Raw genomic sequence first — 17230 nt, 5'->3', positions numbered from 1 at the left:
CCGACTGTTTTCGTTGATTTGTCATTGTGATGCAACGACACCGCGAGGGCACCGCAGCAGGCGCAGGGGAGGTTTATGTTTGCTGAATAATTCTACGGCACGTGATGCCACATGCGTTCGCATAGCATATTCTATTCATGGCGATCATGGTCGTAGTCAGAAAATTTCCCTGGCGGTGCGTCGTCTCAGGACTGAGGTTTGGACATGTATTCATAGACTGTGAGGGAAATTTATTTGACTAATTTTCTCAATTTTCCCAAATTAATCCACCAAGTGGCGATGATGCCTTTCTCTTGCATGTTTTGAAAAAAAAAAACGATTTTCAAAGGTCAAAACACCACTTTAGGGGTCCAGATAGCATTTTTTCTATCATTTTTCACGATTTTGCCTTAATTGATATGCATTTCCTTCGGGAAATTTTTTTTCGATTTTGAATTTGTTTTCTCTAAGAAGGGGGAAGAAAGAAATGAGAAATGAAAAGTGAGAAGGGAGAAACGAGAAAAAGATATGAAAATTGAGAAGTGAAGAGTGAGTAGTGAGTAGTGAGAAATATACACTTAACTCATTTCACAGTATTCGGTAAATTTTGCCGAAATCTCAACAGCAGAACTGTTCAGTAATTATTTTACAGATTTTTTGAAATTTTTTCCATTGTTCAACTGTCAAAATCTTCTTTCCACCAAGTGCTTTTTTCTGTTCTTTATTCTCATTCTTTTTTTTATTACTTCAACTTCCTTCTTCTTGTTTCCTTCTTTAATCTTCGTTCTTTTTTATTCCTACTTCTTTCTTCATTCTTCCATATCTTTTCTTCCCCCTTTCTTCTTCATTCTTCCTTTTCCCTTCTTCCTCCTTACTTCTTCCTCCTTCCTCTTTCCTTTTTCGTTCTTCATTCATATTTTTTCCATTTTCTTTCTTCCTTCATTCTTCTTCTTTCTTCTTTTTTCCCTTTTTCTTCTTCTATCTTTCTTTTTTATTTTTTCTTCTTCCTCTTTCATTCTTTCTTATTCCTTCTTCCTACATCTCATCTCTCACTGCTCGTTACTCACTTTGCACTACTTTGTGCTCATCAGGCATCTCATTTTTCACTTCTCCGTTCTCGCAGTGCACTATTCACTTCTTACTTCACTCAATAAGAAAATAAATTTCAACTATTCGGCCAAATGGCGTTCGGCCAAAAGACCCTTTCGGTCAAACGGCATTCGGCGAAACGACATTCGGCCAAACAGCGTTGAAGTACCGGTCTCTGGACGGGCTTCGCACTCGACCGCTCTACCGTTGAAGTGAGAAAGGGCATTAGATTTGTTTTTGTCTGCAAAACCGTCAAACATTTCAGGAGTGTATGACATTAGATGTGCAGCTACAGAAAAGTTAAATGATTTAATGATTTGTAGATTTGAAGGTTTGAAGATTTGAAGATTTGAAGATTTGAAGGTTTGAAGGATTGAAGGTTTGAAGATTTCATGATTTGATAATTTGATTATATGATGATTCCATTTGAAAACTGGATAATTTGGAAGTTTTAAGATTTGAAGCTTAGAAAATTTGTGGATGTGAAGTTTTGAAAATTTGATGTTTTGAAAGATTTGAAGATTTGAATATTTGAAGATTTATTTGAAGATTTGACATTTTGAAGGTTTGAAGATTTGAAGATATGAAGATTTGAAGATTTGAATATTGGAAAATTTAAAGATTTGTAGGTTTGAAGGTTTGAAGATATGAAGATTTGAAGATTTGAAGATTTATAGATTTTAAGATTTGAAGATTTGAAGATTTGAAGATTTCGAGATTTGATGGTTTGAAGATTTGAAGATTTGAGGATTCGAAGATTTATGGGGAAGAAAATTTTAAAATTGAAAATTTGATGATTTGAAGGTTTGGAGGTTTAACGAATTGTTGATTTGTAGATTTAAAGATTCGAAGATTTAAATAATTTTTATAGATTCAAAGATTTGAAGATTTTAAGGTTTTTACGATTTGAACATTCAAAATTTTAAAATTTAAAAATTCAAAGGATTAAGATAAAAAACTTTAGAAAATTAAAGAATTGAAGTTATAAAGATTTGAAGATTTCAAGGTTTGAAGATTTGAAAATGTGAAGATATGAAAATTTGATGTTTTGAAGATTGGAAGATTTGAAGATTGAATAATTTCAAGATTTGTAGGTTTGAAGGTTTGAAGATATGAAGATTTGGGGATTTGAAGATTTAAAGATTTGAAGATTTTCAGATTTGAAGATTTGAATATTTGAAGATTTGAATATTTGAATATTTGAGGATTTGAATATTAAAGGGAAAGAAAATTTGAAAATTTGACAATTTGAAACTTAAAAATTTGATGATTTGAAGGTTTGGAGATTTGACGATTTGTTGATTTGTAGATTTGAAGATTTGAATATGTCTTATAGATTTGAAGATTTAAAGCTTTATTGATTCAAAGATTTGAAGATTTTAAGGTTTTTACGAATTAAACATTTGAAAATTGAAGATTATAAAATTTAAAGGATTAAGATATGAAATTTAAGAAAATTGAAGAATTGAAGTTATAAAGTTTTGAAGATTTCAAGGTTTGAAGATTTAAAATTTGAAGATATGAAGATTTGAAGATTTGAAGATTGAAAAATTTCAAGATTTGTAGGTTTGAAGGTTTGAAGATTTGAAGATTTATGGATTTGAAGATTTATAGATTTGAAGATTTGTAGATTTGAAGATTTGTAGATTTGAACATTTGTAGATGTGAAGATTTGTAGATTTGAAGATTTGAATATTTGAAGATTTCGAGATTCGATGGTTTGAAGATTTGAGAATTTGGAGATTTAAGGGAATAAAATTTGAAAATTTGACAATTTGAAACATAAAAATTTGATGATTTGAAGGTTTAGAGATTTGACGATTTGTTGATTTGTAGATTTAAAGATTCGAAGATTTGAATATTTTTTATAGATTTGAAGATTTGAGGATTTGAAGCTTTATTGATTTAAAGATTTGAAGATTCTAAGGTTTTTACAATTTAACATTTGTAAATAAAAGATTTAAAAATTTAAAAGATTAAGATATGAAATTTAAGAAAATTGAAAAATTGAAGTTATATAGATTTGAAGATTTCAAGGTTTGAAGATTTAAAAATTTGAAGATATGAAGATTTGAAGATTAGAAGATTTGATAAAAGAAAAATTTCAATATTTGTAGGTTTGAAAGTTTGAAGATATGAAGATTAGACCTCTTCATGTTTTTAAAAAGTATCAAAAATTCAACCGGTCAGCCCAGAATCATAATTCTTATGCTAAAATAAGTATCCTGTCAAATTTTCAGCTTATTCGGATAAAATTTCGAGGTGGCTCAAGTCGATTTAGTGTTTTTGGGCTATTTTCAATTTTGGAAAAAATCTAACAAGAGATATAAACGTCGAAAACTATCGCAACAACCTCTATACAGAAGCTTTTGGTGTGCTCTACAAGTCTTGTGAACATTGCGATTCGTTCCGTTCACGTTTTGTCCATGTTAAAGCGATTTTAAAGCTTTTAAGTGCATAAAAATACTGTTTCCTCCAAACGTCGTTGTTCTACAAAGTTCTTGAATTTAAGACAAATGATTGTTATTTTATTATCTTATTATTCCTCTTTTTTCCCTGGAAATTTGAGTTATATAATTGCCCATGTGGGATTTACCGTTAAATTCTTAAAAATCAGAAGCTGAATATTTGTCATAAATTTGCACACTAAGATTTCTTCAAACAAGTTGTTCAAACAAAGAATCTTCGATTTCACTTGTTACTACGATGCACTCGATGTTAAAAGCATGCAGACATATGGTGAAATTAACAAAATTTGGAAGTAGTTTGTTGTAAGCATTAAATAACATATGATTTGATTTATGTTTTTTTCGAACAACTTGTTTGAAGAAAACCTAACGTGCAAATTTACGACTAATGTTCAGCTTCTGATTTTTAAGAATTTAACGGTAAATCGCACATTGGCAATTGTATTTCTCAAATTTCCAGGGCAAAAATAGGAATAATAATACAGTAAATTAGCAATCATTTGTCTTAAATTCAAGAATTTTGTAGAACAACTACCTTTGGGGGAAACAGTATTTTAATGCACTTAAAAGCTTAAAGATCACTTTAACATGGACAAAACGTGAACGGAACGAATCACAATGTTCACAAGACTTGTAGAGCACACCAAAAGCTTCCGTATAGAGGTTGTTGCGATAGTTTTCGACGTTTATATCTCTTGTTAGATTTTTTCCAAAATTGAAAATAGCCCAAAAACACTAAATCGACTTGAGCCACCTCGAAATTTTATCCGAATTAGCTGAAAATTTGACAGGAGACTTATTCTAGCATAAGAATTGTGATTCTGGGCTGACCGGTTTAATTTTTGATACTTTTTGAAAACATGAAGAGGTCTAATGAAGATTTATAGATTTGAAGTTTTATAGATTTGAAGATTTGTAGATTTGAAGATTTGAATATTTGAAAATTTGAAGATTTCGAGATTCGATGGTTTGAATATTTGAGGATTTGAAGATTTAAGAGAAAGGAAATGTAAAAATTTTTACAATTTGAAACATGAAAATTTGATGATTTGAAGGTTTGGAGATTTGACGATTTGTTGATTTGTAGATTTAAAGATTCGAAGATTTGAATATTTTTTATAGATTTGTAGATTTGATGATTTAAAGCTTTATTGATTTGAAGATTTGAAGATTTTAAGGTTTTTTCGATTTAAACATTTGAAAATTGAAGATTTAAAAATTTAAAGGATTAAGATATGAAATTTGAAAATTGAAGAGTTGAAATTATAAATATTTGAAGATTTCAAGGTTTTAAGATTTGTAGATTTAAAGATTTGTAGATTTGAAGATGTGTAGATGTGTAGATTTGAATATTTGAAGATTTCTAGATTTGATGGTTTGAAGATTTGAAGGTTTGGAGATTCGACGATTTGTTGATTTGCAGATTTAAAGATTCGAAGATTTGAATATGTTTTATACATTTGAAGATTTAAAGCTTTGAAGATTTTAAGGATTTTAAGATTTAAACATTTGAAAATTGAAGATTCAAAAATTTAAAGAATTAAGATATGAAATTTTAGAAAATTGAAGAATTTAAGTTATAAAGATTTGAAGATTTCAAGGTTTGAAGATTTAAAAATTTGAAGATATGAAGATTTGAAGATTTAAAGATTGATGATTTGGAAGTAGATAAATAACTCCTTCACTGACAAATAAAAGTCTGAGAAGTTAGTGTAGGGTCATCCGTTTGGCTAGTTACGCTTCTGATCTAGACACGGGCACAGTTCAGAAGAGGAACAAGAAGCACGTAAGTTGCATGTGCTCATGCTGAATGTGAGCTGAACTGATGGTAATACTTAACTATGCTGCTAGGGCATTTTTTCCCTTACTCTGCTCGTTGTTTGCTAATGGCTTTCCACACTCAGCGCTCGTCCTCGGTAATAGGATAAACACGAAATAATTTCTGTTTACTCTTTCGACGTTCACGTACAATAAAAAGACATATTCCATGATGAGGACCAGCTCGGGAAGCACTCGAGCAATCATGCTATTTGTTGAGGCTTATACACGCCTGGCTGTGGTTATGATTGATATGAGTTGAAAGATAAGTTACGAACGAATGTGCGCGGAAGTCGTGATGTAGGTTGCAGAACGGAATTAAGCAGAACAAACATTCTCGAGCCGTAATGAATCGACTTCAAGGATGATTACCGGTGGTAATGGTGAAACTGTGTAGAATCGAAACCTAAATGATTAACTTTGCGAGCCAAGGCTCAACAAAGCATGAATCGTGAATGAATTGAACAAGCCCCGCCGATCACATTTCAGAACTTACAATGACAGACAGTTCTGCTTCTCGGAACATATACCCACAGGAATTAAAATGAAACCATGTCTAATCCAGATGGATTTCTCATGGTGTTTGGGAGTATAAGCCAAGATTATTTATATGCCCACGGGTCTTTTGTTTTCCCCGCGAGGAATCCCAACCAGAGCCAGAACGAAAATTAATCATCAAAGCTGCGCTTGTAGGTATTTCAGTTCGAGTCAGTGTTATCTACGCATTGTGTTGGCCCGAAACCATAACAGCCCATCATCATGTCTGATTTCATGCATACCTAAACACAGTTTCGTCCCATTTTTTTAGCGGATGTTTTCTCGCCTTGCAGCATAGCCCATAATTCAAACAAGTGTATTTTATTTTCAATTTATCAGTTGCGCAGCCCTGAATACAACAATAAATAACAAATTATCTTTATAAGAGTACAAAATATGATTTTGTTTCAATAAAACGAAGGAAACGTTCTTCTTACAAAATCGGGATGCCACTGTACATCTAGTCTCGACATTTGTCTCTAGGTCCATTTGTTCATTGCTTCGCTGAACAGCCGGCGTGTCGAGTCGGATTATTGAATATTTCATTTCACGGATTAGGTTACGGGCATAGAGCCAAGTCAGCGTCTGTCTGTGGTTGGTTGGTTGGCTGCCTGCCTGCCTGCCTGCCTGCTTCCTCTACTGCTTGCGAAAGCTGACGCCCAACCAAACTGACTGACTCAACTGAAACACAGATAGCTGCATGGTTGCCTGATATGACGAGGAAATGATTAACCTAGAGCCGTCCAAAACGGTCGGATGAATGATGGAGGATGCCGATTAGTAATTGCTGATTAGGTACGTGAATTCCGGCTTTGTAGGGGTCGCATTTGTGTGTTTATTTTTTTTTCGGTGATTAGGTACGCAAAGCTAAGCTCCCTGCATTTTTATGATGATGGTTTTCCATTTCGGGCCTGCCGGCCGTGGATAGAACTGATTAAGATAAGAACGCTTCCCGTATGCGGATTTAACCTGAAAAGGCTTAGACAAAGGAATCCACGTAATGCTCTAATTATTAACAATGGAAGATTCCCTGCACAGATAGTGAATCCGATACATAATCAAAAATCAGCAGCCAACAATCGCGATTCGGTACATCCAAAAAACGATAATTCCTATGGGGAAATATTTGAACCTTTGAAAGCCAAATCCAAAACCGACCCAAATCCAATCCAAATCCAATCCAAATCCAATCCAAATCCAATCCAAATCCAATCCAAATCCAATCCAAATCCAATCCAAATCCAATCCAAATCCAATCCAAATCAATCCAAACCAATCCAAACCAATCCAAACCAACCAAACCAATCCAAACCAACCAAACCAATCCAAATCCAATCCAAACCAATCCAAACCAATCCAAACCAATCCAAACCAATCCAAACCAATCCAAACCAACCAAACCAATCCAAACCAATCCAAACCAATCCAAACCAATCCAAACCAACCAAACCAACCAAACCAATCCAAACCAATCCAAACCAACCAAACCAATCCAAACCAATCCAAACCAATCCAAACCAATCCAAACCAATCCAAACCAATCCAAACCAATCCAAACCAATCCAAACCAATCCAAACCAATCCAAACCAATCCAAACCAATCCAAACCAACCAAACCAATCCAAACCAATCCAACCAATCCAAACCAATCCAAACCAATCCAAACCAACCAAACCAATCCAAACCAATCCAAACCAAACCAATCCAACCAATCCAAACCAATCCAAACCAACCAAACCAATCCAAACCAATCCAAACCAACCAAACCAATCCAAACCAATCCAAACCAATCCAAACCAATCCAAACCAATCCAAACCAATCCAAACCAATCCAAACCAATCCAAACCAACCAAACCAATCCAAACCAACCAAACCAATCCAAACCAATCCAAACCAATCCAAACCAATCCAAACCAATCCAAACCAACCAATCCAAACCAATCCAAACCAATCCAAACCAACCAAACCAACCAAACCAATCCAAACCAATCCAAACCAACCAAACCAATCCAAACCAATCCAAACCAATCCAAACCAATCCAAACCAATCCAAACCAATCCAAACCAATCCAAACCAATCCAAACCAACCAAACCAAACCAATCCAAACCAATCCAAACCAACCAAACCAATCCAAACCAATCCAAACCAATCCAAACCAATCCAAACCAATCCAATCCAATCCAAATCCAATCCAAATCCAATCCAAATCCAATCCAAATCCAATCCAAAACCAATCCAAATCCAATCCAAATCCAATCAAAATCCAATCCAAATCCAATCCAGATCCAATCCAAATCCAATCCAAATCCAATCCAAATCCAACCCAAATCCAATTCCAATCCCAATCCGTTTCTAATCCAAATCCAATCTCAATCCAATTCTAATCCAAATCAAGCCCAAATCCAATTCAATTCCGAATCAATTTTAATTCGAATCCGTTACAAATCTAATTCAAGTCTAATTCGAATTAATTTAAAATTAAATCTTAATCCTGCATTTAAACAATACAATTCAATTCTGATCTAAATTAATTTAAAATGCAATCTAATTTAATTATTAATTTATTCAGACTGATGCCGAAGTGGCATGTGCAGTACAAAAGATTATTTTCCATTCGGCTCGGTCCATCCATGGCTACACGTCGCCAAACACTTTGTCTATACGGAGGGTCCGCAAGTCATGTTCCACCTGATCGATCATACCGATCTTATAAGACTACCGAACTCTATTCGATCGGAGCGTCTTGCGGACTCCAAAGTACGGACGATTTCCAGCCACTAGGCGTCTCGAATTTCTCTACTAGTATCATGGTGAAATGCAATCCAAATTCAATTTAATTCAAATTCAAATCGAATCAAAATCCAAAATCCATGGCCCACTACGACCAGCGACTTTTATGTTAGATATCCTTTAAAATAATGTATACTAGATTTTTTAGCTCCGGTTACATTGCTTCATTGCTCTTATACCAAAAGTCTGTCTTTAGCATCAAATGGCGAATTGTTGATTGAAGTATGGAACAGAAACTTTAAATAAAATTTGCAAACCATTACCCATCATCATAGGATATGTGCAATCTGGCCTTCAACTCAACCTTTGTTTGGAAATCCATCAAAATCAATATTAATTTCAGTCTTCAATCGCAACGCATCGTTCGTACCTAACTGAGCCGTACAGCTTCTCCGCCTCGGTAACGGAAGCAACAAAATATATAAACAGTCACTATCCATTCCCATCGGTCGCGTGTAATGAGCACAGGCAGCGGTGTTCGTTCGAAGAATGCATTGGGTTGTGTTTACACTTCCCGAACCAACAACAGTCATCAACCATCATAACGGACATGAGGGGGTTGAACTGGTTGAGCGATGACTTGTGAGTGATTATAAATGCAGACTCGTGCAACCCCATCCCATCGACTGACAAACCGATCCAGCTTTGGTATACGTACGTAATCCTCGCTCAGGCAGGATACTTTGAGCAGAATAGTTGTTTCCTCCCCATCAAAGATTGAGCAGAAAGGTATAAGGAAAGGCATGATGATAAAAGGCTTGATTAGTTGATCAATATTATATGTAACCTAACCAGTATTTTCCTAAAATAGAATGAAAATTTAAAACATTTGGTTGGCAACAACTTTTTTCTAATCAAGCAGCTCCTTTTCTAAGGTGCCGCACTGTGCAACGCAGAGTGTGAACTGTCTGAGTGCAGTGACCATCAATTCGCTTCTGCTGTCCATCGAATTGCTTGCTGCCGTGCACGGTTTCTTCACCTCACCTTACCTTAACAGACCGAGAGTGCGATTCATGCACTGTGCGGGGTAATAATAAAAAACAGCTGACTTTCGTCGGCCGTCGGCCGAACGGCGCGTCGATTCTGCATTTTGCTTTCCGATCCGACCGCGGCGACCGGCAGCTCGAAACCGGCAGACGACGAAAACAACCTCATGGATGATGGAGGCATAAGTGGGCGTCATCGTTCGCGCTTGACGGGCGCGCTCTGACCTTCACCGGGTTTTCTCATTCCATGCGGCCGCCTTGTTTGTTACGTAGCGAAGTATATGAGAGTGATGACGCTGTTGCCTGTTAGTCATTTTTATTGCTTTGCTACTACCGCGTCTTTCTGTTCGGTTCATCATCATGTGCGCCAACTACAGTGTCCCTCGCTGCTCTCTGCGTGAGGCAATATAGGGATTTGGTTACCAGGTCAAATTGAATAAAAAAAAAATGCTTTGGGCTCGTCCGGGAATTGAACCCGGGACCTCTCGCACCCGAAGCGAGAATCATACCCCTAGACCAACGAGCCAACACGCTCATATCTTAAATGGGTATATAAATTTAAAAGGCTAAATAAATCCTTCAACCGGCCAAAATTATGGCCATATGAAACAGAAGACCCGCAAGTTGTCATAACTTCGGACTTGGCGTAAGACTTGGTAGGGTAGGTCATTTGAGCTAGTATTATCGGAACTGATTTATTGGATTCTATACCGGTGCTAATTATTATTACCTACTCAAAGCACAAGGGCGTAGATGGAAGTAATGAAGGAAAAGGAAAAGAAACAATTGATACCACAAGCGAGCGGCATGTATGAAGTGCATAGCAACTGAAGATAAGCAGTGGGCCAATTGTGAGAACAAGCATTGTTGACTTGAAATCGCTGTTATTTTGCCTAACGTCCCCACATGAACGGCTTGGATAGTGACGTAGCGATCACTTTACCAAGATAGGTAAAAAAGAGCGACAGTAGTTTTCACGAGACGTTTAAAAACATCTGATTTTTGTCACATGAAAGGCCTAGAGATTCATACCAGAGTCAAGTTTCTTCTCGCATATCTTAGTCCATACTCACCTAAATTGAATCTTTTTCGAACTGCAGGGATTCTGAAATATTTTCCGCGCCAAATCTGCACCAACTAAAATCAAATCCGCGCCATTTCCGCGCGACATGGAATCCATTCCGCGCAACATCCGCGTGACATATTAATTTTCTTATCACAATTTACTGAACGATGATAATGGTTTTGGCATTTTTTGTTCCGTCGTCGATGATCGAACTTTGTATAATTCGGCACAAGATGCATTGATATACAAAGAATGGTTAGGTCAGATTTAATATAATTGATTATAAGATAAACTTGGCCAATAATGAAAAATTTGTCAAAATGCAATTTCCTCTGAAGTAATAAATTATACAACTTTGTTGTACTAATTGATCACAAGACAAACTTGTGTAGAGATTAAGGAATTAGACAATACAGCCTCTTTTTTAAACAAAACTTCTGTAAAACAATTTTTTGAATTTTAATCGAGAAACAAATAACACAAAATCTAACATAGTTGCTCAAGCTCCGTTGATTATTGCTAGAAAATCCATCCAGTCCAAGAATATTTTCAGAAATATTAGCAGAAATTTCTTTCGAAATTTGGCAGAATAATTTGCGTAAACTTTAGCAAAAATTAGGTCGTGATTTGTGCATCATTTCTCCTTCAATTTTTGTAACAAATTTCTCTAGGAGATCATGCAGAAAAACCAACAACATTTTTAGTGGAAATTAATTCGACCTTTAATTTTGACCGTTTTTACTGGAATTTCTGCTAAAATATCCGAGAATATCTGGGAAAATTCATCCGAGAATTCCTGCATAAAATCATAATTTGTGCGCAGATTCATCCCAGAAATGTCTGAGCTTAATGCTCAGGGAATTCTAGCGGTATTTTTTTGGAAATGTTTGCCGAAGACCAACTGCTCTTGGATTTGATGCAGAAGTCACTCCAAAATTGTCAGCGGAAGTTCTTCCGAGAATATCTATGGAAAATCTTTCCAAAAATTCCCATAAGAAATTATGAGGAAATTCATTTGAGAATTTTGTCGTAAGTTCAAGTAAATTCTTTAAAAACAACCTGATGCCTCTCTTATACGTCGACATCTTCGGAGCGCTGTCTCCAGTATTGATATTGGGTGATATGAACGCATAGGGTCCGCGACGTTAGGCATAAGGACGTTAGGCATAAGTACGTTAGGCATAATGGACGCTAGGCATAAAGGACGTTAGGCATAATGTACGTTAGGCATAATGGACGTTTGGCATAATTCTGCCTTCTTTATGTCATAGGCTGTTCTTTGGGTCATTTTATGCCTAACGTCCATTATGCCTAACGTACATTATGCCTAACGTCCGTTATGCCTAACGTCCATTAGGCCTAACGTACTTATGCCTATCGTCCTTATGCCTATCGTACTTATGCCTAACGGGGTATACCCGAACGCATATGGTATTGGATGGGGCGAAACATATGACGATTATAGAGCAGCTATTTTCTATGATTCGTGTGACGATTTCAACTTGAATATTTTGAGCACAGGTGAAGTATATCGAATAGAACTGTTCAGTACACAGAGAACTGAAGAAACAAGGCACGCTTCCTTGCGCAACCATCGCCAATGTCTGCGCTCAACGCAGAACAGTTTTTGAACAAGTTTTTTCTCGTATACTAAGACTCAGCTCGACGAATTGAGGTGATGTCTGTGTGTATGTGTGTGTATTTTTTTTCTTCCTAAGCAATGGAGGGGGAATCTGCTCAACAGACATCCTGGGTTGTCCAGGAAGTGCGGGGTTAGGGGCCACCTCCAAGCAAACGAGGGAGGCAGGACTGCATCCCCGACTCGCTAAACCGCACGCTATGTTTAAAGGCAACTATTATGCAAAGTGAATGCACCTCGGATGTTAAGCCGTTAGATCATAGTTTTGGACCTCTAGTTTAAGGATCTGTGTTGATTAAAATATTTCATCGGTGAAAATTTGACTTTTTTACCATTTAAGGGCATATTTTTAACCTAAATATCTAATCTGATTTTTTAAAATTTTTTGAAGCAAGTTATATAAAATCCAGGCACACTTTTTTTTCCTGACACTTCAAGGAAAATTTTCATATAAAAACAATTTTCATATGATGAAAGTAGCAGAAGTTATATTGAAAATACTGTTGACACCGAACATACGTTTCATTTTTCGATAGCAAATTCTTGTGCAACTGCATATCTCATATGTGTCTAATAAAAAACCAGCAACCCTGCACCGTCCACTTGTTACCATAGAAATAGAATTTAACACTGGACAGGTCAAGAAAGATGCTCGATTAGGTATATTTCAATTGTGTTCATAATCATCTTCTGGAAGGAGGAGACTATGACACAATTTTAGAGAAAACCCCTCCTCCAGCGCTACATTAGCTGGTGGGATTGGTCTACCAAATTTTCGGCCCTGTAGCAAAAAACAGGTAGTTGATTGCTGTTCTAGTGTAACATTGATGGACTTCTATTCAGACGCCATACGAGATTTTTGTAACAGTTTTGTGGATAGCTGGATAGTAGCTGGGCTACCAAACACCAAAAAAATTCTTATTTTTAAATTCCATGTTCTTGAATTGAGCGCATCACAGGGAGGCCTTATAAAGTATACGAAGCAAACAACGGAAGCCATCCACAGAAACTTCTATACTATCTAGCAAAACTACAAAATGCCAGATAACCACGAACAGTATGCAAGTAAACTGTTATCCACGGTGGTAGCATATAACAGTGGTCATATAATGCAGACGTCCATTGAGGTTTAATCAAGTTTGAAATACAGAACATAAATACTACTTTGATCTAGTTCGTAGTTTTAATTTTTTGTTGATTTGAAATGTTAAAGAGTGATATTATGTTCTCAAATTTAATAATACTTCTTCTTATTGGCATTATATCAACCACTCTCAGATATGCCGCTTCGGAGCTTAGTGTTCATTTAGCACTTCCATAGTTATAACTGCGAGGTTCCTAGTCCAAGTTACCATTTTCGCATTCGTATATTATTAGGCTACGATGATACTTTATGCCCAGGGAAGGAGAGAATATGCCCTAGATAAGACCGGGAATCGAACGCAGCCACTTTTAGCATGGTCTTTTAGTGTACTAGTGCATCTTACCGCACGGCTAAGGAAGGCTCCAGATCTGTTCATAATAAACCTTAAGAACATTTAAAACTGGCAGTAGTTTTAATATAACTTCTTCTATTTTCATCATATGAAAAATGTTTTTATATGAAAATGTTTCATAAATCATCAGGAAAAAAAAGTTGTGGTTTAATTCTATATAACTTGTTTCAAAAAATTTTAAAAAATCAGAAAAGGTTTTTAGGTTAAAAATATTACCTTAAATAGTAAAAAAGTCAAAATTTCACCGGTGAAATATTTTAATCGACGCAGATCCTTAAACTAGAGGTCAAAAACTATGATCTAACGGCTTAACATCCGAGGTGCATTCACTTTGCATAATAGTTGTCTTTAAACATAGCGTGAACCGTTTTCATTGCCGCCAAGCCCATCGTCCCTTCGGTACAACCAGAAAGTAATGCTTCAAAAGGGGGCCAGTGCATAACGCACCCTCGAGGTTAGCTGCGTGTTCTCGCAGCATCGAACATCGTGACTCGCTTTTTTAGAAGAACACCATGGTATCGTGCTTTCCAGGTTGCCTTACCACGCCCTATGTCCTCGGAAGGTGGGAAGGGTCGGTGCCGCACATTTCGAAGCACTCTATGTCTTCACCGATAACGATGTCAGTAGGCATCATACCGGTGATGACGCAAAGTACATCGTGCCACACGGTACGGTACGCGCTCGCAACTCTTAGGCACATGAGCCTATACGTACTTTCTAACTTCGTTCTGTAGCAGTTAATACGCAGGGCCGTGCCCCAAGCTGGGCCCCCATACCTCAGTATGGACAGAGCAACGCTAGCCAGAAGCTTGCGCTTGCTGGCATAAACCGCAGAGCTATTGGACATCATCCGGGACAATGCCACTATAGCTGTGGAGGCACGTTTGCAGGCGTAATTGACGTGGCTACCAAAGGTGAGCTTATCGTCGATCATTACCCCCAAGAGTTTGATGGAGCGTTCATAGGTGACCGTGCAGTTGCCTGCCCTTATCACTAGCAACCCTATAACCAGAGACCGGCGGAGTGAAAAACTGTCGAAATGGCAACGTATGAAAATGCATGAAATCGTGAAAATGATACTGGCAGCACTTGAACTTTTTGCTTGCTTCTTATGGATGCAAAAAGTAAACAAGTCGAAATGGAACCGCTTTTGACGGTTCGATTGGAAACAAGATGGCGTCTTCGCCGATCTCTTATTCTAGTATTTCTACTTATCACCGCTTGTTGCTCCGACTTTCGGTTGTTAACAACAACCACCTCAGTCGTGTGGTGAGCCAGTTCTAACTTCCTGGAACTCATCCACCCCTCCACAATTGCGATCGAGTGGGCTGCAGTCAACTCCACTTCTTCGATCGATTCGCCGTAGACTTCCAGCGTGATATCGTCAGCGAAGCCGACGATTACCACGCCCACCGGGAACTTCAACCTCAAGACACCGTCGTACATGACGTTTCATAACACCGGACCTAGTATGGAACCTTGCGGAACCCCTGAGGTATGTCAACGCACTTCCGACCCGATACCGATACTCGATTCTGGAAGTAGCTTCCGAGAATCTTGTACAGATACTCGGGAATTCCAAGACGCAGGAGCGCATCTGCAATAGCTGCCCAACTGGCACTATTGAAAGCATTCCTCACGTCGAGAGTCACTACTGCACAATAGCGAAATCCCCTCCTCTTACGCTGGATAGCTATCTCCGCATTTGGTAACCGACAAGATACCGTCTACGGTCGACTTACCCTTTCGGAAGCCAAACTGGTTACTCGATAGACCATCCGCACCCTCCGTGCGTATCAACAACCTGTTGAGGATGATCTTCTCGAGCACCTTCCCCGCCGTATCAAGCAGGCATATTGGTCTATATGCCGACGGATCCCCTGGTGGTTTTACCGCCTTTGGCAATAGGACCAAGCTCTGCCTTTTCCATGCTTCAGGGAAGACTCCATCGTCCAGGCATCTCTGCATGACTGATCTGAACATCCCGGGAGCCTCAGCAATGGCCGCTTTGATGGCCAGGTTCGGAATACCATCCGGCAGAGATGCATCCTGAACAGAACATGAGCCAAGAGCGTGCCTTGGTGTTCCTAGTTTTGAACTCTGAACCAGTCTTCAAGGTGCAACATGTGTGAGATGTTCACGTAAGTTTGTGCACCCAATCAAACATTGCTTGCTATGTTCGAACTTGCACATAGCAATCTGAACACGAGCCTGAACTCCGATACACCCAGGCGCAAAGTACAATGTTCAAACATCGAGTTTACACTTGGGTTCAAACATGTGCGCTTGCACACGAGAAAGCTACGCTTGGATAAATGAACGGGTTGCTAGGGAAACTATTGTTGATTCTTCCCGTTTCCCAGCCTTGTTACCTTCATATCTCGAATAAGAGAATTTGACCAAATTTCAATGAAGGTATGATTGAAAAATTGAAACATGTTGTGCAAATTTTTCGCACTTTCATAACGAAGCATTTATAGAGGTGAGGTCTTGATTCAGGCCTTTCATTCAGGACGTCTTAGGTTCGAATCTGCTCTGAACGGAACTTTTTGTTCCATTTTCGAGGTCGGAAAGCATTTCTTTTTCTGCAACCACCAAAAAACTGATGAGTTCATATTTCTAAAATTTTGGGATAAGATTTTTCTGACACGTTTATATAAGGATAATTTATTCTACTTTGCAGTGGTACTTGATAAATATACCGAGAATCTGAAGCGAAGTTCTGGGTTGCATAGAGATTATAAATAATCATTAAATAATAAATAATTAAATAATCATTACATTGGAGGCTGCCGGTTGTCTTACCGGGAAAATGCACCTAATATTCAGTTGTTATGAACATTAAGAATAATATCTGAAGATTGTATGCAAAATGTTGAGTAAACAAATTGTTGTGATATTGAAATATCGGACCAAGCGCAAACCACCTGACAAGGGCTGAAAAGTGGCATTTATAAAACTTAAACTATTCATGTGCCATCAAAAAAAAAATCCATAGACTAGGTTTCAAACACTAATGCCCTGAGTGAACGCCAAACGAGTTACCACTAGGCCATCACTGCTACTCAAGAAGAGAAACCACTTGACCAATATGAACAGATGAACAGCATGCTGTGTATAAACTGATGTTTAAACTTCCATGTTCAAACCCGTGTGTTTGAACTTGGGCGCACACTCGTGTTCAAACCGGGTGCGATTTTGGTTCGGTTTATGATGAACTCGGTTTGGATCTAGTATGCATGTTTGAGTGTGAACTTGCACACGGGAAAACTGCACTTGTTTAAACGCGGTTCATGTTTTCGTGAAGACTGCTCTGAACACAGTTCAGTGTGCACTGGGTTGGTACGCAAGCAAAACGA

General features: G+C 37.6%; 1 protein-coding gene and 1 non-coding gene across 4 annotated transcripts in view; both read right to left on the bottom strand.

Moving 5' to 3' along the window:
- The window catches only part of LOC134213005 (mpv17-like protein), a 467861-nt gene that overhangs the window by 233775 nt on the left and 216856 nt on the right, over positions 1-17230 (bottom strand). The gene's annotated exons all lie outside the window — the stretch shown is intronic.
- On the bottom strand, positions 10125-10196 carry Trnap-cgg (transfer RNA proline (anticodon CGG)). The gene has a single exon. It is a non-coding gene; the product is annotated as a tRNA-Pro (tRNA).

The sequence above is a fragment of the Armigeres subalbatus genome, chromosome 1 (genome assembly GCF_024139115.2).
Source record: "Armigeres subalbatus isolate Guangzhou_Male chromosome 1, GZ_Asu_2, whole genome shotgun sequence".
Classification (NCBI taxonomy): Eukaryota; Metazoa; Arthropoda; class Insecta; order Diptera; family Culicidae; genus Armigeres; species Armigeres subalbatus.
Note: the sequence above shows the minus strand (reverse complement) of the source record. Positions and strands in the feature narration are given on the sequence as shown.